Genomic DNA, 15987 nt, shown 5'->3' on the forward strand with positions numbered 1-15987 from the left:
GGAAAACTGAATGTTTTTATGACATCCTTTGTGGGGTTGCTGTATATATGTAGATAACTTTATTAGTGGACTTCTAACCTCTTGGAGACAGTCTAGTAGGTGGCCCATCCATCACTGTAGGAGATGAGAGGAAAGCTCTGGTTTCAGAAGAGGGCCGTCCCAAAGGAGAGGGCCCGTACTGTGACCTTTCAGCTTAAGATGAAGGGAAATTAGATCAGAAAGTCTCTCTGTTAAAACAATGAGCAGCTGCAAACACAGACAACAAAACCTGCTTAAACTAATAAAATATGTGTGAATATTTAGTCATTCTTGTCACTTAATGAACCAAAGTTCTGGTGAAATGAATAAATGTAATAACATTTGAATCTAATATCCGCTGCTTCAAGCAGAAACCTAACACAAGCTTTTCTGGTAGCAGCAGATCAGCTTAATTATAGTCATAATAAATGAGCTTTTGCTGATGTCATTGTTACACAGCATCACAAAGCAAAAGTTTTAAGTATTCAGAGCAGGCAGAGACAATACAAATATGACTTTAGATATTATCCCATTTAGTCACTGGATTTAGATGAAAACTTGACATCAACTTACTCTATATAAAAGCAAATAATTCATGCATGTTTGTTTGTTTACCTCGGAAAGGCAGAGGTCTAGCAAGGCTGTTCAAGGCATATGGATCTTTGTCAAGTGAGTCCAGTTTAAATTGTGTGTCTGTGAGTCTGTAAACATACAATTAGATGAAGACAAATACATTTGTAGTTTTTCTTATCCAATATACAATACAGCATTTTGTAATGTACAAATATATCATAAATTATTTAACAGAACAAGCCCAATGTAAAGATTGCACAATTAAAGGTTCTTTGGTCTTCAATGTCAGGCTATAAGAATGGTGCAATAATGCGACATGTGGTTGTATAACATTTATATTTCTGTTATTATTCAGTTAGTAAATAAACTTATCGACTAACATAACCATTTTCATGATGGACTTGGAGATAATTTAGTAAACAATGGAAGGAAGTGACTAAAAATAAGGCTGTTTAACTAACAAAGACTTCAAATATCTCCTGTAGGATGACCAGGAGTCACTTTCCTTACCAGCACTTTTGTTATGAAAAGTGTTTTAAGTGATTTATAACTACTGAGCTGCTTAGATATGAGGACTGCATGTGGTCACTTGTTAAAATAATTTAATTATTCTTTGTTCTCAAGGTAGCATTTTTTTTTTTTTTAATTTTACTTCTTTCTGCAGAGAAGCTTCCACTTAGCCTTGGCCTGGCCTTCCTCTGGCTTCTTTTCTCCATTTCTCTAACAGTACGAAATCTCTCCTTGTCTTATCAGCAAACTCAACAGGCAGATACAATATGGAAGCAAATGGCTAAAACTTAAAGCGTCACAACGCTGCTCCTGACAATAAACAGAATATCTTTCAACTTATACTATACAGTAAAATTAATCGTAAAAAAAAAAAAGGTTTTAAAACAGTTTCTTTTTTTCCCCCCTCAAACATGTGTTCGGGTTGTAGATTTGGTATCCTTTTCTAAAATTAAAAACAAATGTAATTTGTCGTTGATAAAACTGTAGTTTCATCAGGCACCATTAGTAAAACTACCTGGAGAAACAACATTTCCATACACCAACATTAAACCCACCGCATTTTGCATGTGAATAATAAGCTTGAGAAATGAAATGTATCTAGTTTTCCTCCTTCATACAAACCCATGACATTATGCTTACTTTTGTCTGAGTAGACCATTCTCTCTTCTGATGTCTGACAGATCTCTCTCTGCTGCTCGGGCGGCCAGCTGAAAACATCAGAAACAGATTATTATGTACTTAGAAACACACACATACAGTCAAGCTTGTGATTCATTGGGGGAAAAAAAGACAAGGCAACAACAAAAAAAAACCAACTGTTTGGGTATCATCAGTGGTCAAACCTCAGCCACATCAGCGTTTACTAACCCAGTTATTATGAGCCTTCTTCTCATGTGCTGATATCTGAGTTTGGTAAGACTGTCTGGTTTTTTCCAGCTCTTCCTCCATTTCTTCTGCTCGCTGCCTGAAATAAAGCAGAGATGAAAATGTGTGTGGAGGAGAGATTCACAAATGCGTTCAGAATATTGTGCGCTGTTAATGTATTTCTGAATACTGAAGAAATAGTAACTACCTATAGTTGTTCAGCTCTTCCATGGCCATTGCAATGTTTTTGTCTGCTTTATGCAACTTCTCTTCTTTCTGCAGGCGCTCCTTCTCTTCCACCGTCAGCATTCTACAAAAACAAATGTTTATTATTTCTACAAGTTGCTCTTTGATCTAACATGATCTGTACCTGAGGATTTGTACCTGTGCAGCTTGAGCTCATTCTCCTGGTACATTTCTGTCATAATCTGGAGTTTCTGTTGTAATCGTTGAACCTGAACACATTAATTGGAATTAATACAAAAGGAAAATAAATATTGCACAAGCTCAAGATAAATCTCACAGTAACAGCTGAGGTCAGCTACCTGATCAAAGTAATGCTCAGTGTCAGCCTGTAGTGACAGCTTCTCTTTCTCCATTTCCTCAATGCCCACTTGAAGGAAAAACAGAATACACAAAGTCAGACACATATAATTTCTCCATCAGTTGCCGTTTGAAATGCATCAATACACTGAACGATTGTGTGACTCGACCAGTTTGGGTCTTACGTGTGAATAAAAACCTTGATATAAAGCAGATTTTGGGATCCATTTAACTTACCTTGTAGGTCTTCTTTGGCACTGACTTCATCATTCAGTTTGGCAAATACTCTGTCCTTATCTTCATCCACTGATTTGAGGTCTGCATTAAGCTACAAACATTTACAGTCAGCACATCAGAGGCTAAACTGTGGACTTTCATAAAATATTTTGAAAACAATGTACTGGTATGTGCTAATAAGAGTCAAATAAAGTCTGTATGAAGTCAATTGATTAGTTTACTTTTCTTTAAAGTTCAATCATTAAAACCTAGTTGTGGTGGAAACAGCTAATTTTCTCCTAAGTACCCACAAGTGAGAGAGTGTGGAATCAGGCTTAATTAATATTTGTATATTGTTATTTGAGTATTGATACCTTAGCAGCATAAATGAGTTTCTGGACTTTCTGGAGATGTGCATCTGTTAGGTTGCCTTTTCCATTTCCTTCTCCTTTTTCTGGTGTGCCATTGGTTGCCTCTTTCTCTCCACCTTCATCATTTCCCTCTTCCTCCGAATCCCAAGCTTTAATCCTCAGCAACCGGTCTGTCAAGGACTGGAGGCATACAAGTATTTACAGAATTTGAACACTAACTGGGTTTCTCAGATATTACTTTGCTTTATGAGCAGGTTTTAAGAGCAACTGGGTATGGTATATTCTAAATAATGGAAGAAGCAATCATACCATAATGCGTTCATCCTTGTTAGCAACATCCTGCAGCATCCCACTGTGGGCAGCCTCACATCTTTGCATCTCTGCTTCTAACTCACTCACTCTTTCTGCCCATCCTTCCACCTGCTGCTTCAACTGTATATAAAGAGATAGACAGAGAGATAAATAACGATGCAAGTAATAAAGGCATATCCATACAGAAATGTGACATTGCAGTGCATGAATGTGGTACACATGAAGCTACATGTTGAATGTGGCATATAAATTAATAGTCTTACATCCTAAATGTGAATAATGACAAAGCAAAGAACTGAACTCCAATAAAAATGGTATTTTTATGTATACAGCATCTTACATGAGCATTGCTCTCCTTTAGGACTGCATTCTCTTCTCCTGCTGTTTCCAGGTTTCTTTGTAATCTGTCGCTGTTCATGCTATATATCTTTAAAGTGGTTTGTGCCTAGAGACAGAACAGCAGAAACATGCAATGTGAAACTCAGAGGGACAGGGTGAAGGGAACAAAGAAGCAACAGATAGAGGAGGACAAGCACAAAAAGCTGTAAACATGAGGACTAATAGATCAGAGGTTAACGAAAGGCCTGAACCTGCTCATCTTGAGACTGCAAGTCTTTTGTTTCCTCTTCAAATGCTTTCATACTCTCCTCGAGCACAGCTATCTGGAAGGAGAACCAGGAATACATAACACACACATTTTATATAAATATTATAACACTGTGGCTTCTTGTCAGCACAATAAAACAGCTCAGTAAACGACAATACCACAGTGTGTTTGACAGTAGTGTGTACACTCATACCCTCCTTTCTTGCTCCTGCCTATACTCTTTCTGCTGATCCAGTTGATCCTTAAGATGCTCCAGATCCCTTCCCAGCTCTCGTTTAGCCTGCTCCAGTTGTCTGTCTTTAATCTGTATTCAAAAGACAAATAGAAAAGTTCAAACAAGAATAAAACACCTAAAAAAACAGGTGAGGCGTCGACTGAATAACAAGCATGGGTGAGCCAGGGTCAGCTAATCCTGGTTATGATAATCTGTTTGGTAATTCAAGCCTACTTAAGAATTTTATAAATTTCGCTGAATTTAATCAAAGATGGCCACACATCCCAACTGTTACTGAACAGGTTGTAAATATGGATGCAGAAGACCACTGTAGCCCAGCTCTTTTAGTCCTATAAAATGTTGTGTTTCTTTGGTTATAATGTAGAAAATAAACATAGTAACTTTTATGCAGTATGAAGATTATTAATGAAAAATATTTTGTTTTATCCAAGATTAATAACTGGTTAAGCAAGTTCCAATACATTGCAGCTGCATTACTAAAATGTAGGGTATTCATATCTCTTTGATGTATTCAGTTTTTACATGTAGTTCCACTGTCCTACTTGTTACTTAATATTCAAACAAAAGTATGCCAGGTGCATGAAAAATGTTTCACTACAATGCAAAGATATCCTTAAATGGTTTGGATCTATTTTAATTCAATTCATTTAATATTTTTTGTCATTTCATAAGCAAACAAGAACAGAACACACACACATATAAAAACAAAACTAACATATCCACCCAGAGACGACCAGCCATGCCAGACTTGACACCAGCTGAGAAGCTTATTTTCCACCAAAACATTCCTCAGCTAATTTTACAGGGTGAAGCAAGAATCGACCTTTTCATCTGACCCACTCACCAAAATTATTCTTTTATTATTAATGTACTAATCATAACTGGCAGCAAAGTCATAGCTCAGCCGTTCTTCTGCCATTTAATCAGGTTTACGGTGGATAAACCTGCACCCTATTTGTAGTGCCAAGGCATCAGAAACACTCCAAATAATCAACTACTTAATCCAGCTAAAACGTTAATACTGGTACCAAAAGCACACCTCTCTGACAAAGTAGTGCAAATATTTACACCTGGATTTAGACCTGTAACTACTGAGCCCTCAAATAAGTGAGTCACAGAATCCTCATCTTATCCAAAGTTCCTCCTCTGAGAAACTGGAGGGAGCTACTACTTACGGTAGAACGTATCAGCATGACTAGAGGCTTTTTTCCTGCTGCATTGTAGAGTTCTGTGTCACAATTTCACTAATTCTACATCTGTTGTTGTCTACTGAAAAAAAACCTAAATCATACACAGTTATGTGACTAAGAGGTCAGCCTAGATAAATTTATCACTAACTCAAGTGAGAACTACTTGTATTTGTGAACTCGAAAGTACAAATGTTTCACACATTTATGAATTATATTTTTAAGTTTGGGTTTTATTTTCTGTCTTACCTCCAGATGTTCTGTCTTTTCAGTCTGGGCCAGGACACCACTGTCTTTCAGTGAGCTCTCCAAGTCATCATACTGCAAATGGTCCAAAATAAGCAATAAACTCTCACAAAACAGTAACCACAATAACAGTAATAAATTATTTTTTGAGGATTCTGTCTTATATTTAGGATTATGTGTATACTTTTAAAGCCTCGGAAACATGCGATACAAATCTGACCAAATATTTAAAAGGTTCACTATTGTGAGACGAGTTTTATTTTTAGTAAAAGCCATTCTGAACTTAGCACAAAAAACTCACCTCTTGTTGACACTGACTAAGAGTCTCCAGAACTTTACACTTCTCATCAAGCAGCTGTGCAACCTGGTTAGCCATCCATTTCTCCCTACCTGAAAAAAGAGAAAAAGCTCAACTACAGCAATTTTTATTTATAAAGCTGTGATAACATAGTGCAAGACTTACTTCGATACATTCTGCTTTTAATCTGTGAAAAATAAGTAAAAACAACATTTAGAAAGCACGCAGTGAGGTGACTGATTGTTAATAAAGGTCCAAGCAGTGTTTTTATATTGACATTTTAATCAATAAAAAAAATAATTCATTTACAGCACACATGTAATCACTGCAATGTTCATGTGAAAATGCATTGCTGTGCACTCACAGAACTGCAACATCTACAGGTGAACAACACGACTGTGAACAGCCCCAACAAACTAGCGATGATGACTGGCTCCCATGGTACACCATACAGGTCTGGGCCTGGTCTGATGTCGTCAGGCAGTGAAGAGACAACCTAAAAGAAGAAAACAATTCAATTAAACTTTATTTATATAGCGTCAAATCACGGCAATGCCATCTCAAGATGCTTTAGAGACAGAAAAAAAAAACCAAACAAACATTATGAAAGCCAATAACCTAATAGCCTACATAAGGAAACCAACAGATTGAGTTGGAAGGTCCAACTCAATCTTCCATCCTGAAAAACCAAAAAAACCAAAAAAACAACAATCATTTAAGCAGCTGGTTTGTATTGACATCTTCAAACTATTCACTTGGTCTACTGTTGCTATCAGGCTAATTACTGTTGTAAATGTCCTGCATACTAGATTCAACTGGGACATGTTCGATACAAAGGGACCCATCTACTTAATAAATACATAACTTCTTCAAATAATTACTCTGATAATTAGAAAGGGGTTTCACTCAGCTACTCTTTACCTGGCAGAACAAATGGAAATTTCAAACACATATTTAAAACAGCAGCTAGAGACACTGTAGTCTTTTTTAAAAAAATGCTCACTGTTGTACTAACATGCTCACCTTATCATGACTGGTAGCCTTCATAAAATACAAATAACTGCAATGTTTACTAAACTGCTGTTTTAAGGATAAATGGAAACGTGAATTAGCAAAAAAAAAAAAAAAAAAAAAAGAACTAAAGTTTGTCCATTTTTCCTTATAATAATACACACAGGACAGCTGAATTATATAAAATTAAACAGTTGTGTTACTGATAATCAGCTAACTATGCTAACATTCATAAATATGTTTAAAAACACCACACAAAACATGAAATCACTTTTGACAACTGGCCTGCATTTCTGCCACAACATGCATATAGTCAAAAATGAGAGGAAAAATTCCAAGATGTTGTTAAAACAACTAAAATATTGTCATGTTTCTCATCACATGACAGCCTGTTAGGTTATTTATGCTACAGCTGCTAACAGTGAAATGCTAACGAAACCTGCCACATAACGCACATCCTTCACTTTCTCCACGGCGATACTGTAGTAAGCCTCTGCCGTCGTCTGGAAGTCGACCGCTTTACTGGCTAACTGATCACTTGCTGTATGTTCCGCCATGTCCTGATTATTTCATTTAGCCTAAAATGTAGGAATAATCTTAATCTACCCGACTAGAAAGTGGAGCTGTCAGCCGGGTTAACGGCAATTTCACATCCTATTCACAACACCGACGCTCAGGAACACTCCACATCGTAGGGAAGACAAAAATAATCAACGCCTTAATAACATCAATGTGTCAAACATGTGTACCGTAAGCAGATGCAGGTTTAATAATAACACAAAGTATACATAAACGAAAGAAAAAATGACACGACTAGATCGTTTTGAAGACTCAAACGTGAATAAAAATGATACCACACCCCCCACTTTGCGGAATGGTTTGACCGCAACGTCACCAATTGTAAGATGCCACACTGGCACGTCGGAGCTCTTTGGAAGTGACACCAGGGGAAACAGGTGTTACAAAAAAACGAAAGCTTTTCTAACTATCTGAACGACCTTCAGACTAGCTCACATACATTTAGCAAATATGTGTCTTGAATAGACTGTTTCTCTAAGAGTTTACGCCCATATGAGACCGACTAAGAGTTCCTACCACTGACAAATGTTAGGCAATTCGAAGTAGGACACAGGTGACGGTTTCGGTCAGCCTGACAGCAAAATTCACACCTTGTCTCCAAACTTCATGCTTACCGTCCTGGCTTCATTTTCCTCCATCTGAAATTAGAATTCACTTGTCCCTGATAACATCGAAACCACTTTGCCTTCCAGTTGTAATGACAGCCAGCTGGCTCCGAGTGTACTGGAGTCAAATGTAAAAGATGGTGACTGAGCCAAACCAGCCTGTCAACTGAGACGAGGGTAAACCTGATTGCTATGAGGAGAGTCAGATCAACATTTCACAAGTGCAATGTCTTAAAGAACCAGACACCACAGTAGCAGGACATAGCCTTTGGTCAATCCAGCAACTAGTTGCATCAATGAGGTTTTCATAACTGTAAAATGAAATACTATCTAATAAAGGGACATTTTAATATGAATTGTAAACATAATGAACCCTGGTAATTTGCATTACCTTTTCTGAAGCACATCAAATGTTACTGTGTCACATATTGTTTGTCATGTGTTTGTGTGTTGTATCAAACTGTAAAGTGATGACACTTATAGTTTATTTTTGGCCAGTGTTGATGTATACCTATCAAAGCTGACTGTCCAGCCTTAATGATGCAGAATAGTTCATCTTTAATACCCCCAAAAATGGATATTATATGCCAAACAAATAAAATGGGTGGATTACAAACTCTACTTTCAGCTCTTACCTGTACAGTGAGCCACACGAGGACTCCCCTCGCTGCATGAGTGTGAATATAGAAGTGTTCAGCCATCTGATGGGTGAGGTCCACAATTTGCTTCATTACCCCTGGAGTTAAAGTCACACATATACTGGTGTTGACAGCTTAAACTTTACACCTTTGTCACACAAAATGTTAACATTTTTATCGTGGTTTAATGTAAGATGTAAGTGAGGAATGTTTTTAAATAATATCTTTGCCGCGTTATCCATGTTGTAAGGGTGTGAGTGTTGCTTTTTTTTTATTTTTATTTTTTTATAACCCCGACTGATTCCCAGACATTCTGGTTATCCATACCTTCTTGTGCATGTAGTGATCCTGGCTGAGGATGAGGAAAGGGTGCTCTTGCCTCTTCACCTCCCTTATCTCTTCTTTCCTCATCCAAAGACTTCCTTTCTTTAACTGCCTCACCCACTTGGTCCTTCTCCCCTGTGATGTGCTCATTTCTGGGGCTGATGTTATCCTTGGTTACATCTGAATCTTCCTTATACATGTCTTGAGTTAAACATGATGAGCTGGCACAGTTGGGCTCAGCTGCATTGGATCAGAAAACACATACAAACTTTTTGATTGACAAAAAGGAAAAACTCCAGAACTGTTGCACCACATTAGATCAAAGTATGATTCATATCGACCATGATGGTTAAGGCAAGACAGATGAAGAAAAAAAATACCTTGATGATTACTGACTTCTGATATTCCTGTGTTGAAAGTCTCTTTCACTGTTTTCAATAATTTTTCCAACTTCTCAAGTGCAATTAGCATTCTGGTCTTTTCTTTGTCCTCCTGCGGTGCATCAGTCAGTCTCATACTAGGAGCGATCAGTGTATCTCTGTGGTGATGCAGAAGTGCTTCTATGTCTGACACTATAGACTGATCCTCCTCTCGGTTTTCAGTCACGGCCTCTGAACTCGCCAAGATGTAATCTAAAAACTGCAGCTTGTGTCTTCCAAAAAGTTCCAGCAAAACAGCTGCCTCCTCCACAGTCATGAGGCTGAGAAGGTTTTTATAATGTTTGGCGATGGTATTTGTTTGGAGGTGTGCTGGTGTGATTGTAGGTTCAGTATGCGGTATGTTTTCAGCAGAAGGAGAATCAGGCTGTAGCTGCTCTGTGGGAGGGGCTGTGTGCACCTCTTCCACCTGGTATGAAGCAGTGGTTGACTCCAGCTCTGGTTCAGGACTCAGCTGTGATGTTTCACGTGAATCAGCACCGAGACTCTGAGCTGATTCTGTTGACTCCTTAGATTCAGTTTTGGGTGTTTGGCTGAAAAAGCCAAAAGCATTTTTGAAAACACTAAAAGCTCCTCCACCTTCTGCCTCTGATGTTCTCGGTAGATGTGTAGACTTAGTAAGATCTTCAGACATATGTGGGGCAGGTTGTTCAGTTGTCACAGCCTGACTCACAACTGAGTCATAAGGTGCAGCTGAAAGTTCTCCTCCATCGATGTGGGAATCCCTTCCGACTGTTTCGCCATCGGTTTTTCTCATTGGCACTTCAGATTCATTGTTTGTGTTAACAGTATCCCTTGATGTGAAATCATCGCCGTCTAAGATTTGCCTTTCTCCTGACGGGTCAGTTTTTTCTTCTGTCCATGTTGTTCCTTCACCTGAAGAATTTGCTCCATCATCTGTTCCACCTCCATCTCTTTCAGTCACTCCCCCCTCTTTGCTAGCCTTACCACAATGTCCATTTGAACACTTAATGCTGTCATCATCAGCATGCTTCATCTGCTGCTTCTCTCCAACCTCCTCCCCCTCCATCTTTTCATCTTCCTCTTCTTTAGCCTTGTCTTCCTCCACCTGTGTGCTTTTTGTCAGTGTGGCTGTTTCAGTAAATGACGATCCTAAGCCAGTATCATCAGGTTCTCCTCCATCGCTGTGGGATTCCCTTCCAACTGTTTCATCATCAGTTTTCCTTATTTGCTCTCCAGAGTCATCATTTCTTTTGATGGCAACATTTGATATTTGTTCATCTGAATCTACGTCCTGTCTCTCTTCTTTCTGATCTGTGTGATACTTTTGCTCCTCTGTCTGTGTTTTTCCTTCATCATCCTCTGAGCTACCATCTCCTTCCGTCATCGTCACACCTTCCTCCATGTCATCCTCCACATGCTTCATCTGCTCCTTTTCTACAACCTCCGCTTCTTTCACCACTTCCTCTTCTTTGGTCTCCTCTCCCTGCTCTTCCTCTTCTACCTGTGTGGCTGTTTCTTTGGATGGTCCCATGCTGGAATTGTCTGGTATCACATTCTCGTTGATGTCACTCTGAAACTTTTCCTCCTGTTCACCTTTTTCCTTCATCTCTTTATCACCTTCCTCCTCAGACTCCTCTGACCCGTCCTCTCTGACTTTCTTTTCTTGCTCGAGTCTCTTCTCTTCCTGATTTCCATCTTCCTTTAGCTCTTCTACTTCCTGTTGTTCTTTTATTTCATGTACCTCCTCTTCATCTACTCCCTCCTCACCCTCTTTCCCCTTTGGCTCTTCTATTTCTTTATCCTTTGTATCCTCTACATTACGCTGCTCTTCTAAGTCCCAGTTCTCTACTTGTTTCTGCTTTTCTTTGATTTCCCCCATTCTATCCTGCTGTTCTTCGCCTTTTACTTCTTGTTTTACCTCTTTATGCTTCTCTTCATCCTTTAAATCATCTTCTTTCTCATTTTCCTTCTCCTTAGTTGTCTCATCATCACTCTCCAACATTAAATCCTCTCCTAATTTTTCAGTTTCTTCTTGAGTTGATTCCAGGTCTCTTTTCCTCAAATATTCTTCCTGAAGCACGGATATTTCTGTTTCAGTTTCTTCATGTTGAATTTTCACTGTTTCCATTTGATTTTCCGATTCACTAAGAGCTTGTTTATTGTATGCAGTATGTGAAGACACAGCAGCATCACTTATGTTTAGTGTTTTTTCTCTTGAGGAGATAGTTCCTCTGTGTTCCTTTGAGGTATTTTCAGCCAAGCTTTCAATACTTCTTATAAATTCCTGAGAGCTTTTCTCCATAGGTTGCTTCTTTTCCACCTTTTCTAACTCAATACGATAGGTTTCTGTTTCTGCATTCTTATATTTTGTAATTGGTGTATTTGAATGGTCGTCATTTGGTTCAGCTATGGGGGGAGTAAAACTATTCTCAGTTGGGATAGGTTCATTGCTTTCCTCGACTGATGATAAGTGAATCTGACTGTGTGGACTGGTTTCCTCTGCATCTACATGGACTTTACTCTCTCCTGCTGATTTTTCAGTTTTAGTTTGAGAAGGTTCACTGGGAGTTAAGTCTATCTCTTCGTTACTTTCCTCTCCTTTATGATCGCCACCAGTTTGCATGGTGATATCACTGGATTCGACCAAGTTACCAACCAAGTTTGGGATTTTGACTTCTTCCTCATCCACACTCCCGCTACTTTGATGATGTTCATCTGTCGTGTCTTTAACTACAGATTGCTCGGTGAAATTTGACTTTAATTCATCCAAACTGTGAAGGTCTAAACTAATCTCAGATTGTGTTATAAAATAACTTGGAGTATTTCTTTCTTCTTCTCCTTGCTCCCTGGTATTATCTGCAGTCTTTGAGTTGGGAATCTGATGATGTTCACCTTCATCATCCATATTTTCATCTTGTTTATCACCCATTTGAAAAAGGCTGTTGATCATGGATGACGTTCCACTTACATCCTGGGATTTTTCTTCAAACTCTGCTTGATCAGAAATGTCTTTACCCAGTCCCAACCCACCGCTCTCCATTTTTTCTGCTGTTTCTTTATCATCTTTTATGTCATTATTGTTACTATCAGGACTGACAGCTTCTGTCACTGGAACATTTTGGTCTTTTGCAAGTTTTTTCACCTCTGGTTCATTGTTGGTTTCAATCTTTATCTCATCTATGGGTGGAACCTGTGATCCACTGGAACCTGCATTGTCTAAACCTGCTGGTTTTTCTAAAGTTGTGTCCTTTTCTTTCCTTTCATCAGCTTTATTGTCATCTCCTCTGAAGCCTAAGATGTTTCCAATCCCTATATCCATCCAAGAGCTAGACTCCAGCTGTTCCTTTTCTGTCTCAAGTTTTCCTCCACTTGGTTCATTTTCTGGATCCTGATTGGTCAGACCAAACCCCAGCCTGCTTGACAGCCCATTTCCCAACCAGCCCAATGTTCCCATCTCATTGTTTTCTTCTTCATGTAACTGGCTGCCTTCCAGGTCCAAAGACATCCTCCTACTCCTAAATTTCTCTGTGGGCTCTTTATCTTCATCTGTTTCTCCTTCATCTTTCTTGTTGTTTGGTGGCTTAATTTCTTCCTCACCTCCAAATCCAAGCCACCCTGTCATGGTTGAGGCAAATGAATCAGCTGTCTCTTTCATTTGAACAGCTTCTGGTTTTCCCTTTTCTCCGAAACCAAGCCATCCTGTCACAGAGGAAGTGAGCGATGTTTCTGACTCAGTCACTATCCTTTTGTCTTCCTTCTCTTCTTCTGCTACACGGCCAGGCTGCTCCTCTTTGGCCAGACCTAACCATCCTAACGGCGTAGAACCCAGCCAGGAGGAGGAAGGAGACCCACCTTGTTCATTCAGAGTTGCAGGAGTCCCATGTGCTTCCTCTTGAGGTCCATTTGTGTCATCAGAATTTTTGTTTTCGTCTCCTTCTGCTTCCTTTGCGTTTAACAAAGATTCTGTGGAGTCATCCACAGATATGACAGGCCCCTCAGTATCTATAATGTGAGTGTTTGGGGTCATGTGATTGGTTTCTGACTCCTGGAATGAGATTTTAACATCACTGTCATCATAAGAGTCCAGATGAGTTGAGTCTATAGGATACCCAAACTCATCCAAGCAGAAAAAATCTGATTTCTGCAGGAAAAAGAGGAAACGAACTATTAGAAAACAGAAAAAAAGCTCCATAAATGCAACCTATTCATTTTCATCTTGTGAACACAAGAGATCATTTACTGAAATTACCTGTGTTTCCACTACTTTCTCCGTAGTTGCATAGACCTGCTCCTCTTGCACGGCATCCTTTGGAAAATACCCAAACAGTTTGCCGATCTGAAATCAAATTAAAACAGCAAAAGAAATAAGAATTTAACAGTGCTAACTGACATGTGGTTAACATAAAATGTAGTGAGATGATCTGATTTCTCTGTGCTCTGTCCTTGGATTGGTACATTGTGTTTTTGCACCCAAGAGTGTTTATGTTTTGATGACACTGTGGAAGACAGACTTCCTTTGTCAGAGCTCTTCTCAAATTCTATCTTTTAAAGTGGGTCAATGACATGATTTTTTTTTTCCGTGTGTATAAATTATGCTTCATACAACAATGCAGGGTCTTTCCCTCGCATATAGAGATTGGTTCTCTGCATGACAGACTGACCTCCTGGTCAGGAATAATAATAATAATAATAATAAAAATGTAAAAACATTTAGCGCCCTACATAATGGATTCCAAACTTCGGACCTTTTGGGCCACTACTGTTCTGCAGATTTTAAATGTTTGCTGATTGCAACATGCTTGACTCGAATTAATGTGTCATTAAGAGGCTTGTGCAGAACTTGGCAACAAGCTGTTGAAGATTTATTTCATTTTAATTAGGTTTGTTGCAAAGGAAAACATTCAAAATCTGCAGGTCACTGACCCAAGAGGTCTGGAGTTGGTGATTGCTGCGATAAATCTTTTTAATTTGGCAGAAAACTCTGTTTCATTATGAAGATGTTTCTTAAAAATGTTTTTAAAACAGTAGACATTAATGCATTTCTACCTGGCTGTGGTTTAAATACAGTATCAGTCTCACTACACATGAAATGTATAGATGAATAATGAATATAAAAAGTTTTAGTTTAAGCACATACTGTAAAATATGCCAAAGTATTTATTTATTAATAACATTTACTCAAGAAACTGACAACTACTAAGCAGGTTTCCATGCTAGTCATAACACTCCATAGCTTACACGCCTCCACAAATATAATCAAATATTTTCAGAGCTTTTTCCAGATAAAAAGCATTTGAAGGAGTAAGAAAGAAAAGATCCAAAAAAGATTTGTTTGTTACAATCAAAACAGATGATTGCACTATCATGGAAAAATATGTATGTAATTATTTTGAAATGGCTAAAAGAAACTGTCTATAAGTTTCTATATTAACAGAAAACAAGGGTTCTTTCAAAAAGTATGGAAAACCTCTTATAAGGTCTCTTGCTAACAAAACAAAAAATTATTGAATGGGGAAAATTTAACTGAGGGGGATTTTTGAACACAAGAAGCTTTTTAAAAATATATAAAATGAATGTTGTTATTTTTTACTTATTCAGCATCGTAAAATATATGTTATGTTTGAAAAAAACAATTCCAATTTTAGCTCGGTGTTTGTCTTCAAGAAATTATTTATCATCTCAACTAATTGTTGAATATTAAGTCTATGTTTGTCCGTGTCTGTAATTCTGCAGAGAAAGGAATTAACCCCGGAATTCCTAAACTTTTCCACTTTTGACCACCAAAATTCCTACTGTACTGGGCAAATGATGAGGAAAAACCCCAAATAAGCATAACAGTATTTCTTTTTATCCATTCATGATTTAAGTTTTTATCAATTTTAATGGTTACGGTAAAATGCATTATTAGCAAACCCTTTCTGGTGCACTTTGATTTCTAGACATCATTGAACTCTAAAGTTGGGGTCTCAGTCAAGATACAGAGACAAACATTCAAATTAACTTATATATTATACAAGCAATTGTTTTCTTTAGCAGACTTGTGGCAATCTAGTTAAAGCAAGGGCAATCATCTTAAAACAATCCCAGCCATCAATCAGCACTCAGAACCCAGGCTGTCTGTATTATAATTAGGGCTTATCTTTTTCATTTGCATTGGTAAACTTTTAGTTACATTTTGTAAACAAAGAAAGAGGAATAAAAATGCAAGACATACACTGCCTGCCCAGAGGTCTTCCCTTTTTCCAGTCAGTTTGTGGTAAACAAAAATGGTTTCTCCACGCTTAAAGCTCAGGAAGCGGCAGTCCTTACCATGGTGATCCTTAATGGCATGTACTCTGCTCATTAGGCCTACACACACACACACGTAAGGCCAAAGAAAAACAGGCAAAAGGTGATGATTGTTATCAAAGGAAGGTCTTAGATTTAGAAATAAACAAACACCATTTAGC

Source organism: Telmatherina bonti, assembly GCF_933228915.1.
Source record: "Telmatherina bonti genome assembly, chromosome: 22".
Taxonomy (NCBI): domain Eukaryota; kingdom Metazoa; phylum Chordata; class Actinopteri; order Atheriniformes; family Telmatherinidae; genus Telmatherina; species Telmatherina bonti.